This window comes from Hylobates moloch, unplaced genomic scaffold, assembly GCF_009828535.3.
Source record: "Hylobates moloch isolate HMO894 unplaced genomic scaffold, HMol_V3 SCAFFOLD_18, whole genome shotgun sequence".
Classification (NCBI taxonomy): Eukaryota; Metazoa; Chordata; class Mammalia; order Primates; family Hylobatidae; genus Hylobates; species Hylobates moloch.
The window spans coordinates 51,863,758-51,872,643 of NW_026652293.1; positions in this window are offsets into that span (position 1 = coordinate 51,863,758).

The following is an 8,886-nucleotide window of genomic DNA, read 5'->3' on the forward strand; positions in this document are numbered from 1 at the left end:
ATAATTTTAGATTCACATGCTGTTGTAAGAATCAATATACGAGGATCTCATGAACACTTTCTCTTTCCAGTGTTCTTCAGTGGTAATATTTTACAAAACTATAGTACAATATCATAAGTGTGCTGACATCGATACAGTCAAGACACAGAACACTTTATCACCACATGAATCCCTAATATTATCCCTTGAATAGCCACATCCATGTTCCTCTGACCCCAGCCCCTCCTTAACCTTTAGTGCTCCCTTAAACACTAATCAAACATGAAGTCTTAATAATGATAATTCTGGCCATGCACAGTGGCTCACACCTGTAATCCCAGCACTTTTGGCCGAGGTGGGTGGATTCCTTGAGCTCAGGAGTTCAAGATCAGCCTAGACAATATGGTGAAACCTCATCTCTATAAAAAATGCAAAAATTAGCTGGGTGTAGTGGCATGAGTCCCAGCTACATGGGAGGCTAAGGTGGGAGGATGGCTTGAACTCAGGAGGTGGAGGTTGCAATGAGCCAAGATCATGTCACTGCACTCCAGCCTGGGCTACAGAGCCAGACCCTGTCTCAAAAATAATAATAATAATAATTCCGAGTGTCCATCCTCTGTCCTTTGTATGTCTTTCTTCTAAGTTAAACTTCTGTTCTCTCCTTAGCAGTTGAATGGTCATGTTTTTAAATTTACCCATGCCATTGTAAAAATATTACCAATTCCACATAGTAACCCATGTATCGTGGAATTCCCACCTGGATATAGCTAATCATTAATCTAATCTGTACAAGCCAGATAACATACCATAGTTGTTTACTTACCTAAGTCTATACCAGAACTTTAGGCTGTGATCAACATATATAAAATCTTTCAGTACAGTTTCTAAATATCTTTTAAAATGTGTTTGTGTAGAACAGAAAGACAGCTTGGGAGTACAGCTATTTGGGCATCTTGAAGAATGATCTTTTCTCCAATTATTGCTTGAGCCTGCTGCATTCATGAGTGTGCTGAATGATGGCTTAATGGCTTGAACTGCTCTTAATACAAGGTAGTGTTGGTATTTACCATCATATAATTTACTGCCATACAACAGATGACTTTCACATAGTTCCTTTTTTTTGGCCCTCAGCAAAACTTAATGAATAAATGGGAAAATGTTATAGCTTACAAGTCTTTGAGTTAAGGGCATCCGAGTTAGAAGGACATACTGAAAGCTCTGGCCTCTCTCTCAGTACACTGAAAACTGAAGGAGATGGAAACTTTGCTAGGTTCTAGGTATGCACGTTCTGAATCACTGTAATCACTGTAAACTCTATGGTTCATACTACTCTGTTGCAGCTCACTAAGACAAAACGTATACCTGAGAGCCTTGTTAGAATTTTCTTTCCATGGTAGGAGGATGGATTACTGAGGCTGCTGGCTAGCACTCTGATTTAAGGCAGAGATGAACATTAATACTCAAGTCCCTTAAAGTCTTTCCTAAATTTCTGCATCATAAAATCAGAATAATCTGTGTACAGGCTTTGTATTTACAAATTGAATATTAAGTAGCATCTTGCCTTTTTCTTAGTACTATCTCTTTATCGGTTACTTGAGTGGCCGTTATTAAGTAGAAGCTGGACCATTACCACTGCCCCCAACACCCACTCCCCACAAATTCCCTTCCTGTATGGCTTGAAGATTCAACATTTGTGATTAAAAAGAGCCAAACCAAGGAATAGAACCAAAGCATTCAGGTTGAAGGATTGAGCTATCTATCTGAATTATCTGTCTACAGATAGAGCAGGCAATGGAGGGGAAATACTGTATATTTGAAGGCATTTATAATAAATATTTTACTTGTTTCTATTAAAAATAGTGTTGTTTTGTGGAGATGTATATGCTAAACTTTATTCATTTTGTCTTGAAAAAGAAATTTTCATTATTACATAAAGTGAAACAGTAGATAGAAGAAAGTAGAAACATAACAGCAATCATTATAAATGTTTATAGACATAACTAAAGCCTTATCTAAAGTTCATCCTATTTAAGGACATGTTTTATGTTGTACAGTTCCTCTTAGAATATCAATCTAATAAGCACCAAATGAGGCTGAAGACAATGCTGTTATAAAAAATGGATAAAAATGATTAAAATATGATAATTATACTGACAGCTTATATGCTCAATCTAATCAACTAAGCTTCCAATTTGTCATAATGTACACTCACTCATACATTATTGCTTAATTACAGCAACACTTCTATTTGGAAAGGTTGTCAGTCATGTGAATACCCATCATTTTTCTTTTTTTTCTATGAAGGGGCATATTTTAAGCAAGGATTTGAAGGCACTGTGCTATTGATTTAACCCTTGCAATACTTTTTATGCAAAAACCATAGTTCTTATTGAATGTTTTCTTTTGTACACAGATTTAGATAAGTTGATAGTATGGAACATTATTCTTTTATATAAGAATTAATATACAGTATTCTAAAATGAAATTAAATATTGGCAGAAATCTGTGATTTTATAGTTATTAAGATATCTATGTGGTTGCATTAAAAGACAAAAGACACCTTTTTAAAAAAGAAACACAAATTTGACTGGAGTATTTCCCCATTTGCCTGTGATCCATACTGATCAAGAAGCATAAGATAAATGACAATGAGGGTGAAATGTAAGTAGCTCTTTTATAAAGGACATGAGTGCTTATGGAAACAGACTCTACCCTTAGTAGATTTGGGGTTTCTCTTACCTTTTACATCATTTCCTCTGGCTCCATCATTTTTCTTCCAGTTTGTAAAAATGCTAAACACATTGGCTCAAATGATCATATCAGTGCGTCTGCCAGGGTCAGCTACTGAGAGTTTAGTAACTTTATCATGTAACCAAGTACACTCTAGCAAAGTAAAGTAATAAATTGAAACAAATATTCGTATATTGAAAAGACTGAAGCTTTGTCTCAATTATCTTAAACATATTAGTGACTGTATAATATATGCATATGTACATGTGTATGTGTATCTTCTCTACATATAATATCCTATAGCATATATAGACTATAGCATATGTAGACTATAGTCTGTGTATGTATATATGACTATTTATGTATGTAGCATACTTTCAAGTTTTTAACCTAGATTATCTAATAGACCATTTTGTCAAGATGATCAGATTATTTACTAAAAATTGAAAAAAAACTTACTAAATGTGGACATTTTTGGTCCTTAGGAATCAGTGTTGTATTTTCTGTTTTTTGTTTTGTTTTGTTGAGACAGAGTCTTGCTCTGTCACCCAGGCTGGGGTGCAGTGGCATGATCTTGGCCCACTACAGCCTCTACCTCCCAGGCTCAAGCAATTCTTGTGCCTTAACATCCTGAGTAGCTGGGACTATAGGCAGACACCAACATATCTGGCTAATTTTTTTGTATTTTTAGTAGAGATAAGGTTTTGCCATGTTGGTTAGGCTTGTCTCAAACTCCTGGCCTCAAGTGATCCTACCACCTTGGCCTCCATAAAGTGCTGGGATTACAGACATGAGCCACTATACAAGACCTTTCATTATATTTTCTATGATTCCACTCAACCACTAGAGTAGACAAGTCCGTGGGACTGACAGAAGCGAGTGGTGGGGTGGGGAAAGGGATAGAGAGACAGACTTTATTTCTCCTTCATTTCTTTAAATAATATCTTTGGAAAGTGTAAAATAATGAAGCAGGTGTTCAAATTTGCAAGTTCCATTATTCCTTAAAAGCTAGGTTTGTGATGATGAGATATGCTGATATATACAATTGTGAACTTGGAGTATGAACCCAAGTTGCACTACATTTCTATCACTTTCGTGGATTACTAACACTTAAGCAATTTATGTCAAGTGTTTTATTCTTTAAGACCTTAGATATAATTCAAGCTACAGCCAAGGACCTAAGGGCATTTGTCACACACTCATTATTTTCAAGAAATTTATTTAAAACTTCATTACAAATGTTAAAATACAAAAATCTACAAGCACAATTAAAATTGAATAATAATAGCTCCATATCACTTGTATTTATAGTTTTGTTTTCAATCCTCAACCAAGTTCCCCAAACTGGGGTCCAACATCGGCTTACACCATAGGTCAAGTTTCATGTCCAGGTGGTTTTATTTCTTAATTTTTAAAATATTTTATTCTTTGTCTTTCTAAACTATAATTTCTTAACTAATAATAATCAATCATTGAAAATTGAAACACATGACTATCAGATAGTCGTGAATATTGCCGTTAAACTCAAACGAAAAAATTATGGAGTCATGTTTATTAGACAAGGTGAGTTGGTATCAGAACCTACATAAAGCCTGCTTGGAAGTGTTTCAGTTACCATTGCTGGGTAACAAACTATCCCAAAACTTAATGGCTTAAAACAAAAACCACTTAATTATATTGCGTGGATTTTAGGGGTCAGGAATTCATGCAGCTCTCAGCCAGGCAATTCTTCTAGTCCGCATTGCATTGATGAAGGTCATTCAGTGAGACTTAGATGGTGGATGGGGCTCATCTGGAGTCAGCGATAGCTTCATGCACATGTCTAGTGCCTTGGTACGGGTAGCTGGGTGGCTGGGCACTGCTGCAATTGACAACAGAGCACCCATGTGGTGTCTCTAGCATGACAATCTTGAGGTGGTCAGACAAGGCAGCTGGATTCTCCCAGAGCCAGTTTCTTAAGAGAACCACTGAATGTATTTATTGCTTATACTGTGGCCAGTTTTACAGAATTACTGACTATGCTGTAATATGTGCCTGATTTTGCCACAAGGATGGATGGCTTTGTAATTTGGTCTTCTGATATAATTTTTGCTGTAAATTTCAATGGTTTTGTACCAAAATAACGAGGGCATTATTTTGCAGTTGGTCTGCAAAATTTCAATTTGTTTACCAGAGAGACCACTGGGTTTTGGAGAAAGGAGGAAGATGGGAGGAGAAAGCTGTTATGTTTCATGCTATTATTTGACAATGTTTTCTTTTGTTTTTTTTTTGTTTGTTTGTTTTGTTTTTTGAGACGGAGTCTCACTCTGTTGCCAGGCTAGAGTGCAGTGGCGTGATCTCGGCTCACTGCAACCTCTGCCTCTTGAGTTCAAGCGATTCTCCTGCCTCAGCCTCCTGAGTAGCTGGGATTACAGTCATCTACCACCGTGCCCGGCTAATTTTTGTATTTTTTTTTTAGTAGAGACGGGGTTTCACGATGCTGGCCAGGATGGTCTCCATCTCTTGACCTCATGATCCTCCCACCTCAGCCTCCCAAAGTGCGGAGATTACAGGCATGAGCCATCGCACCCGGCCTTGACAAGGTTTAAATGCATTTTCCATTGATCATTTGTACAATAAAGTCTAATTTTTTTTTTTTTTTTTGAGACAGAGTCTGGCTCTGTCACCCAGGCTGGAGTACAGTGGCACGATCTCGGCTCACTGCAAGCTCCGCCTCCTGGGTTCACCAATAAAGTCTAATTTTATAAAATTCCTCACTATACATTTTTGTCAGGGGAACTGCTTAGGTAAAATCCTGGTGATTACATATTCCTTTGTCCCAGCAAATAAATATTCACAGTCAATATTTATACTGGAGACTGATAACTATTTGTATTGTATTAGTCCTAGTTTTAGTATTTATATACCATTTTTTGCTACTCTTTAGCATCCAAAAATCTATTTTAAATTATGCATCTATTTTGTAAACTGTGGATTAAATACCTCCTCATCATTATAATTATAATCATCATCAGTTAATCTTTATTGAAGGAATAATATGTGGCAGGCACTGTTCTTACCTCTTTATTATGTATTATCTCATTTATCCTTCATAACCACTCTGAGATTATTATTCATTACTTATCAACTGAAGAAATTGAGGCACAGAAGGATTAAGTCACTTGCCAGTACAATTTTCTGCCGCTAAACATTATAGAAACGATGAGAACTGAGAGTCAAACCTGAATTACCTGACTGCACCAACAACAGCAACGATATATTTTTCAGAAACGTCGAGCCCAGTGTTCTTGCCTCAATTGCAGTCTTGCTGCCTCTGCTGTGTTTTTGCCCCAGTGTGGTGTGGTCCACTCTGCAGTCTTCCTCTTCCCCCTGGCTCTGGGGAGCTGCCTCACTGGGCTTAGTGCCTCACTTTCTGATGACTGTTTTGATACTTGACTGACTGATCTGGGGGAAGGTTCCAAGAGGCCATCCCAGCACACTGGCTTGAACTCTGCATCTCCATCATTAATCTGGTTGCCTTCTGCTGATATCATATGTTCATGCAAAATCTGGATCCAAACATCCTGAGGAGAATTTGGAGATGTTTATAAATATATCTAGGAAATATCATACCTGAACATGTAAGGTTGGGGCATGAGTTTGAGGGGCTGAAACTATATGAAGAAGTTTTTGTTTCATACAACAAAACAGCTGACAATAATCTTTGTTTACTATGAAAGAAATCAGGAACGAGTCAGGAAGAGTACCACATAATTAAACTTCAAGGAGGATAAGAATGAAGAGCGATTGAATTGTGTGGGGTTATGTAGACAGTTCTTCTTGATACCACTCAAGATCCACTGAGCCCTGATCCCAGTGTGTGCCCAGCAGAGACCAGGAAGAAAACAAGGACCTTCTAATATTCAAGAAGAGTATCTTGGAGAGTTTAGGTTAGCTATTAGGTTAGGTTAGCTGTAGAGAAGAACAATCCGACATAAAGAATATTTAAACATTACACTGAAATCCCTGGTAAATTTAAATCAAATTTTCAGTCAATTGGATGAAGAGGAAAAAATCCAACCAGGCCATTTACATAGTGGTATTAGATCTATAGAGCCTATTAATGATCAACTGAATTCTTTATTGCCCTGATTAAATGTACCACACAGTTTGATATCAACATGGGTGTCATTAGGTACTACAGAGAATCTATAATCTCATTCCATGATGATGTTTAAAAATATAACAACTGTCTTCATACATCAAGGAAAGCAGATTTCTTAAAGAGAAAAAAATAAACAAGATCATGCATTAAAATTGTTCTAGTTTTTCTAATCAGTAACTATATGTACAAATCATGACTACGTGTGCATGTATATATAATTCATAAAAAGAGAAGTAGATATATTTAACTGGTATTATGATTAAAATATTTAGCACATATTTATTGCAAACCTACTATGTGTCAGATGTTGTATATAGGGATTTTTACATCCACTATCTTATTTAACATTGTGGTTAAATACTCATTTTCATTTTCCTTGTAAAAAATAAAATCTAATCCCTTTGTAGCCTGAGGGAAACCACTTAACCTTTATTCTTCGATTTTGTTTAAAATTGAGATGATAATATTTACCTCCCAAGGCACCATGCATACTAATTAATTAATGTTGGCAAAGATCTTGAAGACAAAAAAAATGTGGAAATTCTAAACCTAATAGCATGTTTTTATTCTTTACAGTGCCTTGATATCCTTTTCCTTTTTTATTCTACTTCTTATCTGTAAGGTAACTTTCTATTTGAAATAATTTGACATTGGCTGTACCTATCATCTGTTATTAAGATCATTTGACTAAGGATGATATTTATCCTAATGTTCGCATATACATACCAAAATGTGTTCACCAAATATATGCAAATTTAACTGAAAACATTATGATGATTTTTTTATATTGGCTTCCCTGAGATTTCAAATAGACATGAATACCTAGAAGGGAATAAAAAATTGAGTTTTTGATTATCAGTTAATGAGATACTTCAAGATAGCTTCAATGTTAAGTAGGCAAATGGAAAGGATGGACACTGTCTTTCAACTTTTCTAATGGGGATCACATTCATCTAGGATGGCCCCATCCTCACTGAATATGTTTTAGGAATACTCAGAATAATATTCTTATTCTTCTGAATCTACTTTGTAATACTTAAGCAACAATTTTATATACTTAATACCAACAGAAAAACTCTTTAAAAACTACAGTTGAATTGTGTTCTTCTTGAACTTCCCTGAAAATAATATTAAAGTTTTCAAATACGGCTCATGTCATATGGTATTCATCTGACTCACAGTATTATTTGATTCCTAATGCCTGTAAGTGAAAGGACCTCAGCAATCCTCAAATAAAAAGAAATGAGCTTGCAAGTACATAGAATGGGCAAATCCATGAACTTTTAGTGTGTTTTTTTAAAAGACCCAATGTTATATTTAAAAAAAAAACAAACTTCTCTTCCTCTCAAATTAATGTTAATATCAATCTCAGTGTCCCTTTCCCTTTTCTTCCATTTCCTACCCTAATATCTATATTGTGAGGTAATTCTGGAAAAGTGTTATCTTCCAAACTTACACAACATATTTGCCTTTATTTCTTCCATATTCTGAAATTTAAGGAATTAGTTGAGAAAATAACATTTTTTGATCAATAAATGATTTATTAATCCTGTCTAAAATAACACATTTGTATATATAAGTTCTTATAAACTGTCCAAGATACAATATCAGCAGACAAAATCTGTGAGGAGTTTGCAAGCTATACTTAGGTTACAGTTAAAAAATAACTATTAGAATCAAAATAGGTTGGTGTATTTATGGAACAAAGCCAAAATTAGGGCAAAAAAGGGATGACCTTGGAGAATTGATTAAGCTGTCTTTCATTAAGGAAATAATAGCATATTAGGAGTTGAAAATTAGACAACTGAAGTGAAATTGATGTTAGGTGTGGTGGCTCATGCCTATAATCCTAGCATGTCGGGAGGCCGAGGCAGGAAAATTGCTTGAGGACCAGCTTGCGCAACGTGGTGAGACCCCATCTGATATGGTTTGGATGTGTCCTCACTCAAATCTCATCGTGAATTATAGCTCCCGTAATCTCCACATGTCATGGGAGAGACCCAGTGGGAGGTCATTGAATCAAGGGGGCAAGT